At 42.9% G+C, this 20,865-nt stretch overlaps 1 protein-coding gene across 2 annotated transcripts in view; it reads left to right on the forward strand.

The window, feature by feature from the left end:
- Positions 1–20,865, forward strand: part of GLI3 (GLI family zinc finger 3) — a 284,602-nt gene that overhangs the window by 246,967 nt on the left and 16,770 nt on the right. The window lies entirely within an intron of this gene.

Genomic DNA, 20,865 nt, shown 5'->3' on the forward strand with positions numbered 1-20,865 from the left:
TCCCTATATGTTTACGTTTATAACAGTCTTTTCAACAATCTTTATACTTTGCCCTGAGTGTTCATTTGACTTCTGCTCTTCATCCTTTCACGTAATGGCTTCTTTCTTGAGATCTTTTTTTTTTTTTTTCCATCTTTTTGTCAAGAGGGAAAACTTTTTAAAAAATTTCCTTCCTACATTAGTAACAATTTAGATGAGTCAAGTTTTGTGGGGGGGAATTTTATTTTCTCTTATACCCCTATAATTCAACATTTTCCACTAATGGGTGGCCAGTGAAAAGCTGGATTAAACATTCAATCATTTCTTGCCACTGGATTATCCAGTCCTTTAATATGTGAGCAGGGCCTCCAGTCCTATTTCTGACCAGCATGTAGCAAAGTTATGTTAACCTGTGTTTTCCTCTATGGAAGGATACTGCTATATCTTGTTTCTGTTTGTTTCTTGACTTTTTTTTTAATGATGCCAAGTATATCTAGGTCTTTCTACACTAATTTCAGGTCTGGTTTATGCTTAGGCCATTTCATTTGCAATGATTTGGTTTACCTCTACTTTCTTTCTTCTGTTTTTGTCTTTGGGGATGTATATGTGTTCGTGCTCCACACCTTGATTTGATTTGATGTGGTTTCTCTGTTCCCCGTCCAGTTCCCTGCTGCGTCCATAGTGGATGCCAGAGGATGCTTAAACATCTTCCTTCCCGCCAGCTTCCCACCTACTTGTTTCTTTATTTGGGTGCTTCTTGTGTGCAGGCATCCTGGCTTCTTTTATCCTATTTGCGAACAGCAAGCAGCTATTTCTGGTTTTCTTTCCTGATTGTTTTTCAATTCATTCTGTATAAACTCTGTTCTCACTCCGAGTCTTTCACAGTCCTTCGCTTTTTGCTGGTAAGAGAAAAATGTTCATGGCCCTCCTGTGATGGTGGACGTTGTTGGCATCTACCTGAATGTGAGGTGTGCTATTTGTCCCCTAGGGTGGTGGCAGATTTCCCATCTCCGCCCATGCCTTTGTTTTAGGCTTTTTTTTAATTACTTTGTGTTTTCTGGGGTTTTTAAAATATTATTTGTAGAGTTTCAAATTGAAATACATTCATGTAGTTAAAAAGCCACAAGTTGTAACAGGTATACATCAAAAAGTCTCCATCTTTTTTTTTTTTTTAGCAATTGATATGATAATTACACATCATTTTTATTTATCCATTAAAACTGGGATCCCCTAGAGTGCCCTGGTAGGAAATAATGTGGTTAGACTAGTATTTTTTGTTTGTTTGTATGTTTGTTTGTTTAGGCTGAGCCTGGGGGCTTGCGGGATCTTAGCTCCTCGACCAGGGATGGAACTCAGTGGCCCCTGCAGTGGAAGCGTGGAGTCCTAACCACTGGACCGCCAGGGAAATCCCAGTCTCCATCTTTTCTTGGTCTCCCAATTCTCAGCTCCCTCTACAAGAAATAACTGTTCTTAATTTTTGTATCTGTCTGGAATTTCTTTATGGGTACATTAGCAAACACACATATAAATTCTTACTCTCCGTCCATGCTGTCCGTCTCTCAACGCTATAAACAGAGGGTGTGCTTGGATCAGGCGGTCCCCTCTGTGAACATGTGGACTGTCCCTTCTGTCCGTCCAGGTGAGAGACCACTGTTGGGTCTTCTCTTGTGGGTACAACGTGTCAGTTGTGGACCCCCATACATAGCTCTCGGGTCCACGGCAGCTCAGCAAGGAGGCGTAGACCATGGTGCTTTCAGCGTGTGGTTGACCCCCTCCTACTTCTGGTTCTGTAGAGCAACGTGACTCAGTGTATCCAGTGATGGCATAGACAGTCTAGTGATGGGTAATTGCCTAATTCTGTGGTCCATACAGCCTCAGGAACCCGGGGCCAATGGAATGCAGTAAAATCAATGAAAACCTTTTTCTGCCTTTTTGGGTATTTGTGAGGTCTGGTTCAGAAGATGTATCCAAAGAACCACATTACTTAAGTCAAGACTCTGCTGCTTTAGTAACAGGTCTATGGCATGAGTCTTCAGTGCTACTGTTGTTCGGTATACAGTGATGGAAGCAGGCATTCTCGGTCATTTTTGTGTGTCTCCCATGTTAATCGAGTTGGTTTCCTTTTTTCTTATGCCATCTGAAGTTAGACCTTTTTTTTTGGCCGTACCACGTGGCATGTGGGACCTTAGTTCCCCGACCACGGATCAAACCCTCGCCCCTGCATTGGAAGCACAGAGTCTTAACCACTGGACCGCCAGGGAGGTCCCTGAAGTTAGACTTTTATTGAGAGTAACTTCCTATCATGCAATTAGGTCCAATGGAAAGTGAAGAAAATGGTATGGTACCCTCTTTTCAACAAGAAACTCCACTCATCTGAATCATCTAATTTATAAACTAAATCAACTTGGAACTCTTTAAGTCACTCGACACTAAATATAGAAAACTGTGGATACACTTCAAGGAGAGTTCAATCATTGTGCCCATGATACTCCGTAGAAGCTGAAAACCGATGTGGGAGGAAATGCAGGAAAGGGAAGGGCCATTGAAGTAGATTTGGAGTGAAAAAGAATACTTTCAGGCAGAAGAGAAAGAAACAAAATAATTAAAGTTGTTAGGCCATATTCACCTCAAAGCTGTACTTAACAAAAAGGCGATTTGACTGTTGATGTCCGAAGTTGAAGGATAATTTGGTGAGTAATGTAGAAGGTGAGAATATCCATGACCTGAGCATTAAGTTAGCTCTGTCAGTGTAATTTCTATGGAGCCAATATTATGTTAACACCATTTAGAACCTCTGCCAATAAAATGAAGTGCTCTATTGAAATGCTGTAATTCATTATGTTACTTCCTTGCTAAAAGTCATGCATTTTGTATTTCATAGTCTGGTGAGAGGTGTTAAAGGTGAGAAATGGAATTTATTTTTGAGGCACTAAAGAAGGGAAAGGTTATGTAACGGATGGTTGTGGAATAGGCCCATTCATGTTTCATTACCAGTTTGTTTGACATAACCCACATCCTGCTGGGGTGAGAAGCAGTTGTTGCATCCACTCTTGGGCATCCTTTGGATGGTTTTTACAGGCTTTCTGGGCACTTCAGATAAGATGAAGTAAAGGAGCTGGTTTTTAAAATATGTACAAAGAAAATACAGTGTTCTCTGTCACATGCTTGGAATTTGAGCCCGTGGTGAGACTCCCTTAGAAGAGGTGCCATATATTGATTACTTCTGCCGTCTCAGTTTACTTATAAAATAAATGAAGTCAGCCCTTCACCCAAGTCCCTAATGACCACTTCCATCATTTACCTCCTCTTTCTAAGCATTACCCTGAGATGACCTGGTGGACCAGCTTAATGACAACATCTGAACCAAAAAGAATGCCTCATCCTTGACTCTTGCCAAAAAAAGGGAAGAAAAAAAAAAAGAGTCTTTGGGCAGCAGGCACCTAGGAGCTGTCTTGTGCCCTAGAGCCTAAGTTTCCGTCCAAAGCACAGCAAGAAAAACATGGATATGAGAGTTAGATTGAGAAAATCTTTTTAGTGCATCTAGCCGACTCCAGCTACAATGAAATATGAGGAAACTGAGCTTATGGGGTCGTATCTTGGATTCATGTCGTTCAGCTGAGCGCCGTTTCCTGAGCACCTGCTGTGCGGAAGTCACAGTAAAGGCCAGTGGGGCACCAAGATGAATGAGATCCAGTCCTTCGACTCAGGAAGCAGCCTGGAAGGGGGGAAAACCACGCTCGTGCAAAATAAACCCATCCCCAATGTAAAGCAGAAGGTTCCATTAGAGAAATCTCAGAGTTAGGGCACACTTAACCCTAACGTCCAGCTGGGACGCCAGCTCATCCTTTTCCACCTCTTCCTTTCTCGTTGAATTTCCATTGTGTTGTAAGCTTTCTTTTTTGCTCATCTAATCCTAGGACTGCTGAGAGCCGCAGTGGCTCTGATACTCCGTGATCTAGAATGATCGTGGGCTCCGCCAGGGAACGTCAATAACATTCACTTTAATAAAATGTGAACATTGCCAACCCCTCGGTCACAGGCAGCCTGGCGTAAAAAAGTTGACCTGCAAAGTTGGCAGTCCAGCCATCACATAGCCGCTTTTAAGGATGCTGTAAAATCCTTTCCATAAATAACGTTGAAGAGGCAGGGCGGGAGCTGAACTTCTCCAAATGTCCCCTTTCTTTGTCAACCTCCCAACCAGTAAGGCAAGGATGCAGTTCTTTCCTGGGAGATGGCAGTTGAGGTTTAGATTATGTCGTGTATGGAAACATCAGAGGGGGAAGAAGCCCAAACCTAAACCCCCGTTTAAAAAAAAAAAAAAAACTTTTTATATAGCCATAAAAGGGAAATGGGAACCGCTCACAGCACTCACACCTGAGATGCTGCATCCCTCCCAGCAGCTTTGCAATATGAATAAAAATCCCAGTCTTCTGCCCATCATTTCATGGCCCGTGGACTTGCACAGGAAATCAGGGAAGACTTGTTAAACACTGCATGCACGGAGCTCAGAGTTTTGCTTGACCACACTTACCACATACAGATGCATCGACTCAAATCGGAACAAGATGTGATCTTACTGAGAAAGAATCCTTATAATATCACGTTACCTCTCCCTGAAAATTCCCCTAAGCATGTACAAAATGCAGAAGACCTAAAGGAGGGTATCGAAGAAAGCCTTTAAGGCTGAGAAGCAAACTGCCTTTGCCTTCCTTGTATCATATTATATATACATATTACAATTATGTCAGCGATTAAAAGCATTGTCATGCCACATTATGAACTGTTTTTATGTTTAGGATTAAATAACTCTCCCCACACCCCTATGGATTCCTTTTATGTCCTCAGGGCAAATCCTTTCTCTCGGGTCAGGAATGTAATAAGGTAGGTTTTCCTCTCTCTGGGATATTGTGTCTGTCTCACTGTGTTTAAATTGAGGCAGAAAGCTCTTCAGAGCAAAATACAGTATTTTCTTTGTATATGAGCCAGCAGTTGACTAACCCACGGGGAATTCTCTTGTGTTGAGCATTTTAAAGGTACAGGTTGGGAATGTTTGAACGGCTGACGTTCAGTGAAAACCACTGGGGAAGTGTATCGGCCATGACTACAGGAAGAGATGCTTTCTCAGGCAGTCATGAGGGGAAAACCATCATTATTCTAAACCAATAATTTTTAAGTGATAAATTAACTTAGGAAAATTACCTAGCTCGTCTTAATAATAATGGTTCAAGACAGAAATAAAGAGGATTTGCAGTTTGTATAAATGTGTGTACATGTAATTTAAAGGCATTTAGCTTCTGAAAATGAATTTCCTAAAAATAGCCATCCTTCCTCCATCAGATGTATGAAGTGTTAACACATCCCTTCTGGGAGCTGAACCACAGACCCTGGGATCCAAAAACAGCAAACTTAGCATTTGAAGTAAAGGGAAATTTCTTTTTGATTTGATAGCTCCTTCCAGACCACCAGTTGCTAGAGGTCAAGGCCATTTCCAACCAAAGATAACTTATTTAACTCTTGTAATGCTAGTTATTGGTTTTGATAGTACCCTGGGTTGTAGGATCTTGGAATACACACAAAGTATAAACAGGATACACTGTGTGTGTGTGTGTGTCTGTCTGTCTGTCTGTCTGCAGGAACGCATGTGTTTTCTTCTTTCCCTTCCTTCTTTAAGGATACAGGTCACTCTCTCCTGTCAGTGTACTTTCTGTAGCATTTCATTAAAAAACAACTCTGGGAAATCCCCCCTCTGGTGAGCTTTTGGCCCTTTATTTCTGACACATGATCCAACTCTTTTTTGGCTGTGAATTCACCACCTATTTTCTAAGTTCCGTCCCTGTGTAGGTGGAAAGTTTAGCCCTGCGTTCTGTTCTTACTACCTATGCCAGGAATTCATGGCACACTCTTTGGTAAGTTACCGAACCTCTCCCAGTGTGAAGAAAAGCCTCCTGAGGGAGATGAAGAATGGGGAGGAGTGAGCCAACAGAGAGACGTTGGACAAGCAGGCGAGGCACGAGCATTTGTGTGAACAAATGTACTGCGCATATAGCCTACAGGCCATGTGCCCAGAAACAGCCAAGATGGAGGACAAAGCAAGAATGGCCGTGACGCTTGTGCCACCTCCCATGGCCCTGTGCAATGGACTTGATGCCGAAAACTCGGCCCCTGTGCACCTGTGCCAAATCAAATCTTGGAGACAGAGTTTCAGGTGAGGTAGAAAAGAATAGCGTTATTGCTTTGCCAGGCAAAGGGGGACGCCATGGGCTCATGCCCTCAAAAACTGTGTGTCCCCAAACTGAGGGGCCTTGATGAGAAGTTTTATAGCAGTGGTTCAAGGGTTGGGTTGCTGATAAGGATCAGGGTGTGTGCAGGGCCTGCATTCCTTTAATCTGGCCTCAGGTGGTTTCCTGATGAGCTTCTGTGGTTCTTGACGGTTATCAAACTGTGACCTTCTCTCTGGAATGAAGAATGCTTCATCAAATACTTAACATCTTCCATTTGTTGGGGATTTTAGTCCTGCAGAAGAGCTCAAAGAGTTATGTGTAGCCCTTGAGTCAGAACCAGGACCCTGCCCCAAGGCTGCACTATTGTTTCTTGACTCTCCTCCCTTGTCTCTGCATCCCCTCCCTTCCCTGATTAGCAACTGTTTGAACCTGCTGTTTGGAATTCAGGGAGGGTCATGGAGGCTGAAGCCTATTCCCTGCAAACAAGAAATGGGGGGCACAGAAAGGTTTCTGTGCCCGGGAGCCCGACAGGGTCCTGCTCTGTTTCAGTAATTGTGGTTGAGTTACCTGAAAAGTGAAATGCATAGAAGTCATTCTGCAGACCATCTAGAAAAGATAACAAACATATAGTACACTGTTACTTTAAATAACCAGGTGACAAAATTTGGACCAAACATTGAGTCTCCATTAGCTTCAGTCTCTGGGTTTTGGGCAAGTGCATTCACTATTGTTCCCCTATAGAGTGTTAACATTCATAAACTTTTAAGCAGTTTCTGTGCTGTTATAATCACACTGTATTAATATTCTGTTCAAATATGCAATGTGGAGACAATTAGGCTAGCCACCTATATGTCAGAGGCATGCATTCGCTTGAAGGGGTCAAATGAAACTTTTTAAAAGTTGCATGATTACTCAGTATACACTGGCCACATTTTCCTAGGAAAACGTGCTTATAAAAATATGCTTTATAGAATCAAGCCCTCAAATTAAAAACATATTTTTAGGAATAATTTAGCACTTCTTGAGAAATGAAATTCTTACTTTGGTGGGGAGGTGAAAGGCAAAGCGAAAAAAAAAAGCATAAATGGCTGAAATTCAAGGAAAGTCATCCTCCCCCAGGAGTGATTTCACCATCTGAAAAATAGTGCGAGGAGGGCTGGCTTCCCAGTTCTCTTTTGGAGAGGCCACAAATCACTTTGCACACACATACCCTTAATTTTTAAAATGTTTTTAAAAGTTGCCAGGTTGAAACCTGCATCTCAGTGTAATGCCTTCCTTGTTTACTTGTCCAGCTGAAACTCTATAGGAGCAACCTTACTTCCTTGTTTCTGTCTCTTCAAGCACTTTAGTCATGGAAGGGGGCAAAATTTCCATTTCATTAATGAGATTTCCACAAGCAGATTAAAGAGGAAATATGCCCTTCAGTCTTCTGTTACTTAACAGCATTACATTAGGAAGAAATCTCAGTATAAACTATCCACAAATACAATAGCCAGGGGGCCAAATTCCAGTGAGATAGAGTGTAGCTTAATCACAAGGTAACTTGGCCTTTTTCTCTCTCCTTCATGGGAAGCTTTATTGAATTATTTCAAAAGAAACCTATGGGAAAACATAAGATTATTTGCTTTTTACAAACAGTGGAACATAACATTGAAAGTTAGGATACCACTTAAATGTTAGAGCCTTTACCCCAGAGTTACGTCAACATTGTCATGGTGGGCAAAAATAAAGCTAAGAATTCCTTTTCTTTAATAATGAACAGGAACCAACTAAGATAACTTTGAATTATGTCATTACTAGTTCAAAATCTCAATTTACAATTGAAATATAAAAGGGGGCTTTGCTTGGTGGACCCTAAAGGCATATGAGATGCTGAGATTTATCCGATTGTTGGGAGTAGAGGAATCACAGGAAATTGCTTCTGTTTCCTGTGGCTTCTGGTTCTTAAAGCACAAACCTAAGAGGTTGGGAGTATATTGACGCCTGGGACCGCATCAGTTCTAAACGTGGTATTTCCAATAATGCATTCCTCCAGCAAATATTAATTGAGCATTTACTATATGCTGGGCACGGTTCCAGGCACTTGGGAAACGTCATTGAACAAAATCAATAAAAATCTCTGCCTGTGTGGAATTTACATTCTTGTGGGAAGGCAGACAATAAATCATACACAATCCCTGTATGTAAATTATAGTATGTTAGGGGTGATAAGGGCGGGCGGATAGAGCAGCAGGAAAAGTGGGGTGGACAGTTCAGGGGGGAGGAGGTTGTGTTATAAATGGGGTGGTCAGTCTCATGAGGGAAGCAGCATTCCAAGAAGGACTTGAAGGAAGTAAAATAGTCTTGAATTAGTGGCCCCATCCTAGATGTAACCCAGGCGTCTCCAAGCAGCCTTTCCGGCCAGGTTGTCCAGCCTCTGAAGTGGCATTTTCCTTTAAGGCATTGGCTCTGCACTTCCGTCCCCGTTCTGTCCGGTCCCCCCCACCCTGCATGGTCTAGGTTGTCTTGGATTCCCTCTCATTCCATCTCCTGTCTTGCTGGGCACTCGGTCCCCACTGATGCTCCATTTTCTGCACTCTGCACAGGACTGCAAGATGCTGGTGGTCTTTACTTCTTCAGCTCTGCATATCTCCTTGATGAACGCTGTTACACAGAACTGAATTTTATAGACAGCCTTGGGGAAAACAAAAAGGGTTCAAAACAGCAAATCACTTTAAACAAGGAGGACTGCCGACTTCTACCAACCATTCTTTAGCCCCTTCCAGCCTGGGAATGACAAATGAGCCAGTGGTTTCCCTTCTTAAGTTCACGCTCTCCACATGTTCCTAGACATTTTCTCTCTTTCCTATCTGATCCGTCCAGACTTACTGGAACTGAGAAGCTGCCTCTGGAAGAAAACAGCTTTTACTGCTTTAACTCATCTGTCAACATCTGCCCAGGAGTCTTCCAAATCCACCCAACACGGTCGATGTGCCCCAGTCCCCGCCATTTTGTTCTACCTCCTTTGTTTTCTCCTTTATTTCCTTTTTTGTTTCCCTATCTCTTAAACACCGGTCTCCCATCTTTTCTAATTGCTGTCCTTCATCCTCTGTACAGTCTCTGTAGGTCAGGGATTTTCAAACTGGGCTTTGTGAAATCCTTAAAATTCTGGGTATTGGGGTCACCAAAGACAATATGGGGTAGGGAAGGGAGCTGCCCTCGTTCTTCAGCTACAACCTTTCTTTGTTTCTTAAATCTTTATGTTTAGACTTGTCTTCTCTATTGGAGGCACTTCCAATATGTCATGTCTCAAACAGGAACAGAATCTCTCTCAAATCTGTTTGACCTCCCATGCCAGTTATTGTCTCAGAATCTTTCAAGCTAGAAACTTTTGTACCACCTATTATACCTCTCTCTAATTCACCCTGCACACATTATTCCAAGGGTTTTTCAAATGGAACCCCTTCCCGCCATCCTCATGGCCTCTGCCCTTAGTTCAAGGCCACAGATCTCTCTTGGATAATTAGAGCAGCTCCCTAAATGGGTTTGTTGTCCAGGTCCTCTATGACACCTACTAGAGTTACCTTTTCTAAACACAAATCTGATCACTGCCCTGCTTAAACCTTCTTTTTGTTGCCTGGGGTCTGGAGCTTTAAGCCATTCACCCCGCCTCATGGAGGGTAGCATGTGAATAAGTTAAGAGTTGATTGAAAAATGGTAAATTGCTCTACATGTTGAAAGCTTGCTAAAGCTGAGAGGTCTAGGGGTTTCCTTTCTATTTTGCTTTGGTAAGACAGGCCTGGAAAAGCTCTGGGCAACGGGCCTGCTAGTTTTCTATGATGTGGGGACTCATGCATTCTTCTGGGTGGCTTACTTAATTGCAAAGGTGTCCATGATGTGAAAGCTAATTTTTAAGCAGTATTCCTTTCTGCGTTCTGACAGCCAGTCTTGGACAAGATCCAGTGGACGTGTCTCATTCAGTCTTGGCTGTTCAGCGTCTAGCGCGGTAACTGTCATATCATAAATAAGCATTGAGTTAATAGTGAATGAATGAGTCAGCCCAGCAGGACTGTGGGCAGATTTCCAAATGGATAATTTTGCCTGGTTGCCTGCCTCCTTCGTTTCTTCCAATAGTTCTTGAGATTTGCCTGTGTTTGTGCCATCAACAGTCACCACTGCCTTCTTTGCACACACACGCACACTGAATCTTTTTCTGATTGCTGAGGAACTCTCCTGCCACTTTTCCCGCAGGAGGATTCTTCCTTTGCAAGGTGATGGGCAGAAGACCTTCAGGTAGGGTCATGGCCAAGGACGTGGTTTGGACTGGGCTGGACCCAGAATAACTTTTCTATCCCATATCTTCAAAGGATTTCATTAAAACAAAAGATACTCGACTCTTCTCCAAATACTAAAAATAGATTTAAAATCCAAATACGTTTTATTGCATTTGTTATTACTTTCACAAAGATTCTAGCCATTAAAATTATGACATCGAAATGAACAAAACAGGATGCCGGTTCAGGGGCTGATTGCTGGAATGTTCAGAATCAGACTTGAGTGGAGGGAACACGGTTGCTTTTATAAGGGTAGTGAAGAGTCAAAGTCAAATCGCATCTTTAATTCACCTTTATTTTTTCTGGAGTTCTGAATTTTCTCGTAATCATACTGTATGTTCAGGCTCTTTACAAAGAGGCAACGCCTGGATATTCAGGTTCCTGGTGATTGCTGCGATCATAAAACTTTAGAAGTTGGCAACTGTACCCAATAGTTTGTTATAACCTATAAGCGAAAAGAATCTGAGAAATAATAGATATATACATGTGTAACTGAATCACTTTGCTGTACACCTGAAACTGACACAACATTGTAAATCAACTCTACTTCAGTAAAAAGATTTTTAAAAAGAAATTTGATCAGAAAATACATACATACATACATAAATAAATAAAAATTAAGAAGTAATTAAAGGCTAATACTTTGTATGCCTCTAGATAATGGTACTCTTAATATTTTATATCACAAACAGGAAGAGTTTGTATCTACCTTTGCATTCAGGGAGACTTTAAAAAAAATGAGTCTTCCTTCTTCTTACAGCTAGTCACGGAGTGTGTGTGTGTGTGTGTGTGTGTGTGTGTGTGTGTGTGTGTGAAAACATTAAGCTTCTCACATTAAAAGTGCAAGATGTGCTGTTGTAATTATATGATTGTACCTATCTAACCTACCTTTCAAAGTTTTATAACAGGAGAATTATTGTGACAATAAGTTGCAGAGTGTAACTACTATGCAGATACTAGTTGGAATTCTTGGTACACGGAGACACCACCCATTAACCCTCCTTTCTGTCTGTGGCAGAAATCCAAGCCCACAAGGTGGAAGGATTTTAATGCTCTAGGACACAGTTCGGCTTCTGAAATCTTTTGCTTGGCAATAAAGGCCGTTGCCATGGATGGTAGTGCTTTCCAGATACAGGGGACTCTTAGAAATGACTCCTACATGTGAGTGACTGATTTCATTTGGTCCTTGGGAGAGGTTGCATTTTACGGCCACCTTCCCTGGATCCCTTGTCCCTGCCATTCTTCTCAGCCTAGGAGGTGGTTGAGGAACGGAAGGTGGGGCCTTTGCCAGAGATTCTGGCCTTTTCTGTTTTGGAGCTACACTTTTGGTCAGAAAGCTTGGCACTTACTGTTTGGTGGATTTGTTCATTGCAAAGAGATGAAATAGAAGATGCTTTTGGAGAGACTGGTTTTCCAAATTATTTCATTCCATGATTACACAGTTGAAATTGTCTTGCCTGTCTGGAATGAGTAGTATTCTTATTATTTCTAGAACGGGTACTACTCAATCCTTACCTGCTTCACTCTTTGGATTCTTTTTTTTTTTTTTTTTAACCAGGCCCCCAATCAATTTGCTTAGGGAGAGTTTGTGTTTTTATTGCCTTTTGGGACGAAACAAAAGTTGATATTTAGAAGAATAAGATAAATAATTAAATGTGCCCGGTAACTTGAGAAATGATGTAAACAGAGTCTTAGAAGCTTGGAGGGTGTGATGAAACCACATTACATCTCTATTTAAAATCTCAATGGGATTCTCAGCTCTTCCAAGAAAAGAAATTCTGAGTCCTTCTTCAACAAAAGCCACCTTATTAAACTGTAAGAGAACCCTCTCGAAAGAGAATTACATCCATGTTTTAGGAAAATAACTCAGAATTCAGAGAGCAGAATTGTAAGAGAAAGAGCCCGTCGGTTCTCACAAGGAGTTGGAGACCCTCAATCCATTTTCAAGAATGAGAATGTTTTCTTTTTACCTAAGTGAAACCAATAACGTTAATCAATAATACATACATTTTTCTTTTTAAACATTCTTCTCAAGAACTGAAACCTCCTTAACATTAGATCATTTTAATCATTAATTAATATACCGGCTTAATATTAAGCCAGTATACTATTCTGTGTACTTGAGTTTGAACCAGTAACACAGGCACTTCTTATGGGGGAGGGGGTATCAGCTTAGATAGATTATATCACAGATTATCCATTTATACCCAGTTACTTTCTAATTCAGTGTAACAACAAAAGTAAAAACGTAGAGATTCTGAATTACCCGTGCTTGAATTTTCCACGAGCATTTAGTGAATCTTAGCATATAGCATGCATTAGAAAAATAGCAGGTTTTCCATCATGTGCCACTTTGCATTAAATTCCTTGAACGTACATATGAATTTACCTATTAGCGTACGACGTTTTCATTTTGTTTTGTTTACAACTCTGCACATAGTTTAATTTTCTCCATCTTCCTACTCATTTTTACAACTTGAAAGTTGGTTTCCAGTCTCTAAATTCAACACTGCGAAGCGCTTTGTCCAGACATTAACTTTTTTAAAGAACACTGCCTTTCTTACCCATAAAATAAAATAATTTCATTACAAATTTATAGATGGAAACAAGATTTTAATAACTGTCAGGGGGACTCCTTGTTAACGAAGAAGCACATGTGTTTATTTCTTCTTAACCAAGAAACACATTTTAATTTTTATATCACCCTAATTTCTAATATTCACAGATCAGAAATAAGAAAAAATTCTACTTTTAGGAAGAGAGGGCAGTTCTGTACCCAAACTCTTGAGTCCTTTTGATGTTTTTCTGTATAATTTTATACTTAGATCAAAAAACTGAAAGATACTTGGGTATTTTTATTAGTCATTGTGAATTGAAACAGTCATTTTGTGAGGTCTTCATGAAGATCTCTCCCACAGCAAACAATTATAGCTTTTTAAATACTCTGCCGGGAAGAATGATGGGTGCCACTGAAACCATTTAAATTATTTTATTTATCTAAAATTAAAGTGTATATTGAGATAAAAGGCCTGTTTCAGCCCTGGTAGTCTCTGATTCCTGCTTTTTTCACTTCTGCCTAGTAAAGCCTTAAGGAATCCTATCACAGGTTCTCCCTAATAAAATCCATGTCATGACAGTTGTAAAACTTCTGCAAATGTTACGTGTGTCAAAGAATACACAAAACAGGGCTTCCCTGGTGGCGCAGTGGTTGGGAGTCTGCCTGCTAGTGCGGGGGACGCGGGTTCGAGCCCTGGTCTGGGGGGATCCCACATGCCGCGGAGCGGCTGGGCCCATGAGCCACAACTGCTGGGCCTGCGCGTCTGGAGCCTGTGCTCCGCGGCAGGAGGGGCCGCGATAGTGGGAGGCCCACGCGCCGCTATGGGGGATGGCCCCCGCTTGCCACGGCTGGAGAGGGCCCTTGCACAGAAACGAAGACCCAACACAGCAAAAATAAATTAATTGATTAATAAACTCCTACCCCCAACATCTTCTATAAATACATAAATAAATAAATAATAATAATAAAACCACCTGGGTTCTAGTCCTAGCTCTGCCACTTACTCTCTCAACTTAAAAAAAAAAAAAAAAAAAAGAATACACAAAACAAGAAGGTGTATGCCACCTTTCAGATGGAGAGTTTTGAGGGATTCTTGGAGAGAGTTTTCTTTTAGGCAAAGCATTTCAACCCCTCCCTTGAATCAGTCTGAATGGACTTGATTCTAAATTGTTGTTCACTCTCTCTCCTTTGCAGAAAAATCTCTGGGCTACCAAGTCAAGAGCTAGTTATATATTGATATTATAAAATCAGGAAACCAGTTGAAAATTGAGCTTCCTTAAAATTGTTTACTTGTTGCTACCCCATCCCACCCCAAACTAGAAGCCTTTCTTAACATACTTCCTGAGCCAATCCTGAGGAGTTTCAAACGATCAAGTTCTGTTAAACGACATTTGTGTGCGGAGAGAGATCATATTTACCTGAACATTATTTTTCTAAAGACCGTAACTCTTTGCTTTTACATGTACCTTGTGCTGTGAAAATCTTGGCAACGTAACCTTGTAGCAACTCTTTTAAGTTGGTGAAATAGTTCCGTGTTATTTGAGAAACACTAAATACTGACAGAAAGACTGGTGTGTAATGTATATGCCCAGGGGAGCCGTATGGAAATGATGGTGACGTTTGAGTCTGAAGCTTTACATTTCCTGCCTTCACTGTGTTTAGGTGTGTTTAACCGTAATATTTTCATTGCAACAGTGGAAGGAATTTACCTTCCTGACGTTAAGGAGCCTGGCTTATTTAGAGAATGAGTCGCAAGCAACAGCAAGGTGTTAGCTGATAAACCTTAGCCCAGCAGAGTGTGAACGGGGAGGTGCAAACCTTCCGCACACACCTTTGAGCCATGCTGTAGCCTCTTCTCCGAGGAAGTCGCTTAGAATGGAGGATGCTCACCCATCCACGGGACAATGCTTTCTGGGTGGGAGTCGGTGGGGAATCAGGCCAAAGGAGAGGGAGCTAGAAAAGGAAGCAGAAGTGTGCTTCCAAGGTTCACAAACTGCTTGAATAGCAGCTTTATCTGGGGAGCAGTGAACATTCGGGATAGATGGACAGCATGTGTGTGTTTCCTCTGAAGGGTTAGGAATAGACTGAGGACAAACTGTCAGCTCTGAACTCAGAGTGCAATAAGAAACAAGAAGAAAGGACCCTGATTAGCCCTGTGAAATCCACCGTGGGCTTCCATCTCGCTGCTGGTAAAAGAAAAGCTTCAGTTTCCCTCCTGCACCATTGCAGCCTCCGAGGTTGACGCCAACGGCTGGGCTTCCCAGAGAGAAGCCCTGAAAACAAAGATGTCCCTTCCACTTCCCCAATGGCCAGGCCAACTGGAGTGATTCCCCCCACCCTTTCTCGCTGCCCCCAGAGCTCCATGGGGAGTGCAAGAGACAGGAATCCTGGGCCTTAGCTCATCTTGCTACAAACACGATCGCGATGGCCAAATACCAGCTTGGTTGGTTGGCTATGGGCTCCTGAGATGTTTTATTTGTTTCATCAGCAATCAGTTTCCTTGGGCAAATGCTTACAATCCCATTTCATCGGAAAGCTCAGAGTCTGGATTCAGCCTTTCTGGGGGTGCCTGGTCCCGGCATCTTCGTCCTGTTTATTCAGACAGGGAGCGTCCGGACTGGCCCCGCGGAGAGGGTTGGCATCCACCGCCGTAATTTACACCATCTATCTCCTTCTGGCGCTCAGGCCTCTGGCAAATTGCATGTCTTTGTGTTGCATTAGTTTGGAATTTAATCATGCATTATTTTCCTTCCAATTAAATTATTTATATATTTGATTAACCTTTTCACTGCCAGGAAGGCAAATTTTCAGTGAAACCACAAATAAACACAGGCCTATCAGATTTCAGGCCGGCGTCCCAGGGGATCGACCTGTTTGTTGAGTGTTAAGAATTCGCTGCGTACGACTCTTCTTAACTACCTAGGGTTTTGGTGAGCAAAGAAGGGGTGCTTTTTCCATCCAGTCCCAGGACCATGATGCAGAGGGGGACGTCTGTCTATCTCCCTCTCCTCGTGTTATCCCAGGACCCTGACTTTTATTCCTTTTTACTGCCTTCTCTTTGCTCTGGCGCTGAAACATACCTCCTTCTAATTTTACTTCCTCAGGCTTGAGAGCCAGCCTGACCGAGACTGTCAAGGGCTCTGTTAGCCCAGAAAGGAAACTTTGAAGTCATCTCGTTCAGGGAGAGCAAATGAATGGCCCACAGGCCAAATCTAGCTACTGCTTGTGTTTGTACAGCCCATGAGCTAAGAATGATTTTTATAGTTCTAAATGATTAGAAAAAAATGTAACGGATACCCCAGGATATGTGAAATTTTCAGCATCCATAAACAAACAGCTTCACCGTGTGCTGTCCGTGCTGCTCTCCTGATACAGCAGCAGATGAAAGCTGCCCCAACAGAGACGTTTGGGCCTGCAAAGGCCTAAAATATTTACTCTCTGGCTTTTTACAGAAAAAGTTTGTGGACATCTGATGGAGTTCATCACGCTCATTTTACAGACGAGGAAAATTAAGGCCCGAATAGGTGAATTGTCCAAAGGTACACAGCTTATCACAACTTGGTCTGGGGGGCATCTTCCAATGCACCCACCCCCCCATCTCCGAGCTCATGTTTTAAAAGATCTGCCCTAAGATGAGCCCTCCATGAGCACCCCACTGCGGAGGCCAAAGCAGCTTTTTTAGCAGAGTAAATATTTAGGACATGTGGACGTGTAAAATCTATGATTTCTTAGAATTTTAAATTTCACCTGAAATCTAGCTTCGGGAAATGTTTTAAGCTCAAAGGTGCAAAATGACATATACACACTAGTTACTATATTTAAAATAGATAACCAGCAAGGACCTACTGTATAGCACAGGGAACTCTGCTCAACATTCTGTAATAACCTAAATGGGAAAAGAATTTGAAAAAGAATAGATACGTGTATGTATATAACTGAATCACTTTGCTGTACACCTGAAACTCACACAACATTGTCAATCAGCTATACCCCAATATAAAGTAAATATTTTCATGAATAAATAAGTAACCTAAATAAACAGAAAGATTTCTGTGTTTCTTTGAAGTAATTGATTATGTCTGTGCTCAGTATTTGGGCCCTAAAGACAAGGAAGGTGGACCTGTTCCCTGCTGGCTGAGGTCATAGAATCTCATTTAAAGAAAAATAACTTGTAATCTCAATCCAAGTTGGCCCTCAAGAGCGGTTTCAGAAAATTACAAAAGCATATTAGACGGGCCTTAGGTCTACTCTACGGGGCAGAAAGGGAAAATTCCCAAGGTGCTAACCTTTCTGAAAGTGACGTTGCTTCCACGGTCCCGAGAAGCTTGCCTGTCCCTCCCCACATGGAGACAAGACGGGGTGCTGTGTTTACTGATGGGCACTGGATTCCCGCCACTGGGATTTTCAGATATTGTCCCAGAGGCCAAGGCCGATGCAGCTTGGCCAGGTATTAATCTGAAATGGTTTGCACTTTGCAGTCACTGGCCTCACCAGCCTGTTGTCAGCTCTCCCCTCCCAGCTCGGTGGCAGATACCTCAACACCCTGGTCGGCAGCTTCTACAACGTCTCAGACACTCTTGGTTACTAAAGTCCCATCCGATTTAAACCTCTAACCTGCTATCCACTCAGAGCCTCCCCTCCATATACCAGCCAGGCTCACAGCTCCAGGGGGCTGGCAGGCTGTTTCTTCTTCCCCTACCACGCCGCCCATCCAGGAGGGGACCTCTTCCCTCTCCTCCTAGAGTCTGGCTCCCTCCAGCATGATGGGGAAGGCAAGAGACAGGGTCCATTGCTTCACTAGCTGCTGGTGGTGCTTCCGTGTCGGTCATCCCCGTTCCCCTGAGTGACTCCAGGTCGCTTGGGGCAGGCGTCCAAGTGCTGGCTTTCTGGTGGGGTGCACTTGAGTTCTATGCAGGGGTCTATCCTACAGTCTCCCTGCTGGACACCTGACCCAGCACTCTGCATTTTAGGTGGGCCCAAGCTTGGCTACCTCACTGGTACCTTCACTGGACCCCTGGAAACTCGTGCCTTCATACTACACCAAGCAGTGGCAGTGCTGGAAGCCTCCTGCGTCAGCCTGGCCCATCCTCACCTGCCCTGCGTGTTCCTCACCCTGTTCCTCAAAGGCACTAAATTCTGTCCTCCTCCAGGGGCTTCCGTCCATCTTTCTCCCCACCCACACCCTTACCTGCACACCTGCCAAGTCTCCACTCATCCTTCAGGTCCTACTTTAAATGCCACTTCATTGGAGAAGCCAACCCTGGTCTCTGGTGTTCCCCACGGATTTGGGACCTCCTGTTAATTGTTTTTCTAAAACTCTCTTATTTCCCTTCAAAACGCTGATCACAACTATAATTGTACTATAGTCCTTTAAGCCATTATCCGTGCCCCTCCAGTAATTCCGTGTCTCTCCAGTAATTCCGTGTCCCTGCCCTGTAATTTCCTCAGGGCAGGACTCAGGTCTGTCTGATTCCCCAGCACAGGGCCTGGTGTGGAGTGTTACCCAGTACATACGTGTCCATATGTGGGCGATGAATGAAATGTTGGCAGTCGCTGAGTATTTGTTTTATTCTCCCCGGCAAGATGGGGTTCTCATTGAGCTATCATTCAAATCATTCAAGTCCTTTTGAATTCTTGATGGTATATTATTTTAAAGTAATATAACACCTACCTTAATATCTTACTGTACGGATACTGGATGAAATGCATTTGAGGTAAGCTAGGCAAAAGCATCAAGTATAATTCCTCTGGTCCAGGGAAAGTTCAGTTTCTCACATGAGCCAATCAGTCCAACAAACATTTACGGAGGACCCGCCAAGTACCAGGGCCACTGTCAGTTGCTGAGAATATGAAACCGAAAGGTGTGGATCGCGACTCAAGGAGCAGGTTCAGCCCAAATTCTCAGACCGTTTTCCAGTTTTAACTTTGCCTGCCTCCTTTTTTCCGTCCTCCTTCCCTCCCCCCCTTCCTTCCTTCATTTTCTTTTCATGCCTATTCATCCAGGAAGCTTGATGCCTAATAACTTGGAACAAAACTGAACCAAGAGCAATTTGTATGGAGTGGCCTTGTGTGATCATTCATTGCTTTCCCTGGAAAGGAGAATTCATAGAACCTCTCTGTATCATGTGGGCTTAAAGACTGGGCTCCAGCACCCATCTGGGACAATCCTGGGTGATGTGAACAGATGCAGACATGTTCTCGAAGCATAAATTTAAAGATGGCGTGTTATCCCCTGGCCGGCACATCTGTTCTCTTCATCCACGTATATGCCCCTGCACCACGTTTTTAAAAAATTTTTATTGGAGTATAGTTGCTTTACAATGTTGTGTTAGCTTCTGCTGTACAGCAAGGTGAATCAGCTATACGTATACATAGATCCCCTCTTTTTTTTGGATTTCCTTCCCATTTAGGTCACCACAGAGCACTGAGTAGAGTTCCCTGTGCTCTACAGTAGGTTCTCATCAGTTATCTATTTTATATATAGTAGTGTATGTGTGTCAGTCCCAATCTCCCAATTCATCCCATCCTCCCTTCCCCCCTTGGTATCCGTGTTTGTTCTCTATGTCTGTGTCTCTAGGCTGTCAGACAGAGTGAAGTAAGTCAGAAAGAGAAAAATATTGTATAATATCACTTATATGTGGAACCTAGAAAAATGATACAGATGAACTTATTCCCAGCATCACGTTTAAGAAACACTCATACTGAGGCAGTTGGCTTTCTATAAGAAACGCACATCTGTCTGCCAGGGGTTGGGCTGTTGTCGTGAACCTGAGTGACTCTGTGTGGTTTCCTCGTTGTGTTCAGAGCTCCTGAAAGGGTCCTAGTTGTCTGCCTGCGCCCTGGGCTGTGTCACCCACTCTCCCCTGTTTCTCGGGCTTTCTGAGAGCTGTTCAAGGAGAGGAGAGTACACAGCAATTGCTTTTCTCTGCCCGCATCCAGTTTTAAACTCCCCAAACAGCACAACAGACTTTTTTTTTTTTTTTTTCCTGCGGCAGCCAGCTGCCTAGTGGAATAACTGAGAAAGGTCGAGTGATGGTGGAATTTTACCACCAGCTCCCCAGAGACCACTCAGCTAGGAACCAGAGCCTACGCAGGAAAGTAATTAAACGTCATGTCACTGTTACGGGGCTCAGGGAACCCAGAGGAGGTTTCTCTCATTGCACACATTTTTTAATGACGTGTTTCCACGTATGTGGGAGAAAGGACTCACAAAGGCCTTGAATTAAGGCAAATAAAGTACAGAGTGGCCAGAGAATGAAAACAACAGGATCAACCTAGGGCACAAGCTTCCCCCGTCATCCGTGACTGGACATTAAAATCATAGACTCATCTTCCTGGAGTAGACTTGAATTTGGTCCAGATTCAGAGCCACCTGTTCCTCTGGCGCTGCTGTAGATTTCACGTGTCTCCTAGTTGTAGGACATTTGGTGTATGAATCCAAGGAACTCTATTAAAAAATGATCCTAAAACTTGGAAGTGGAATTTGGGGAAATTCATCTTCATTTTAAAAACCAAATTAACAGAATTCTAGAGCCGGGAAGAACCTTAGAAACTAGGGAATCCATTCCTTTATTTTGTGTATGAGGACAGCAAAGACCCTCAGACACTAAGCGTTTTGTTGACCATCACCTGGCCTTCGGCATCAAGGACATTTCTCTGTGATTCTTATCAAAGGGGTGAGCCCACTAATTGGAACTAAAGTGTCGTTTGAAAAAGTGCTTTGGTTTTTCTTGGTCCTTGTTACAGACTGTGTGTGTGTGTGTGTGTGTGTGTGTGTGTGTGTGTGTGTGTGTGT

The sequence above is a fragment of the Monodon monoceros genome, unplaced genomic scaffold (genome assembly GCF_005190385.1).
Source record: "Monodon monoceros isolate NGI ecotype Baffin Bay Population unplaced genomic scaffold, NGI_Narwhal_1 Super_Scaffold_2, whole genome shotgun sequence".
Classification (NCBI taxonomy): Eukaryota; Metazoa; Chordata; class Mammalia; order Artiodactyla; family Monodontidae; genus Monodon; species Monodon monoceros.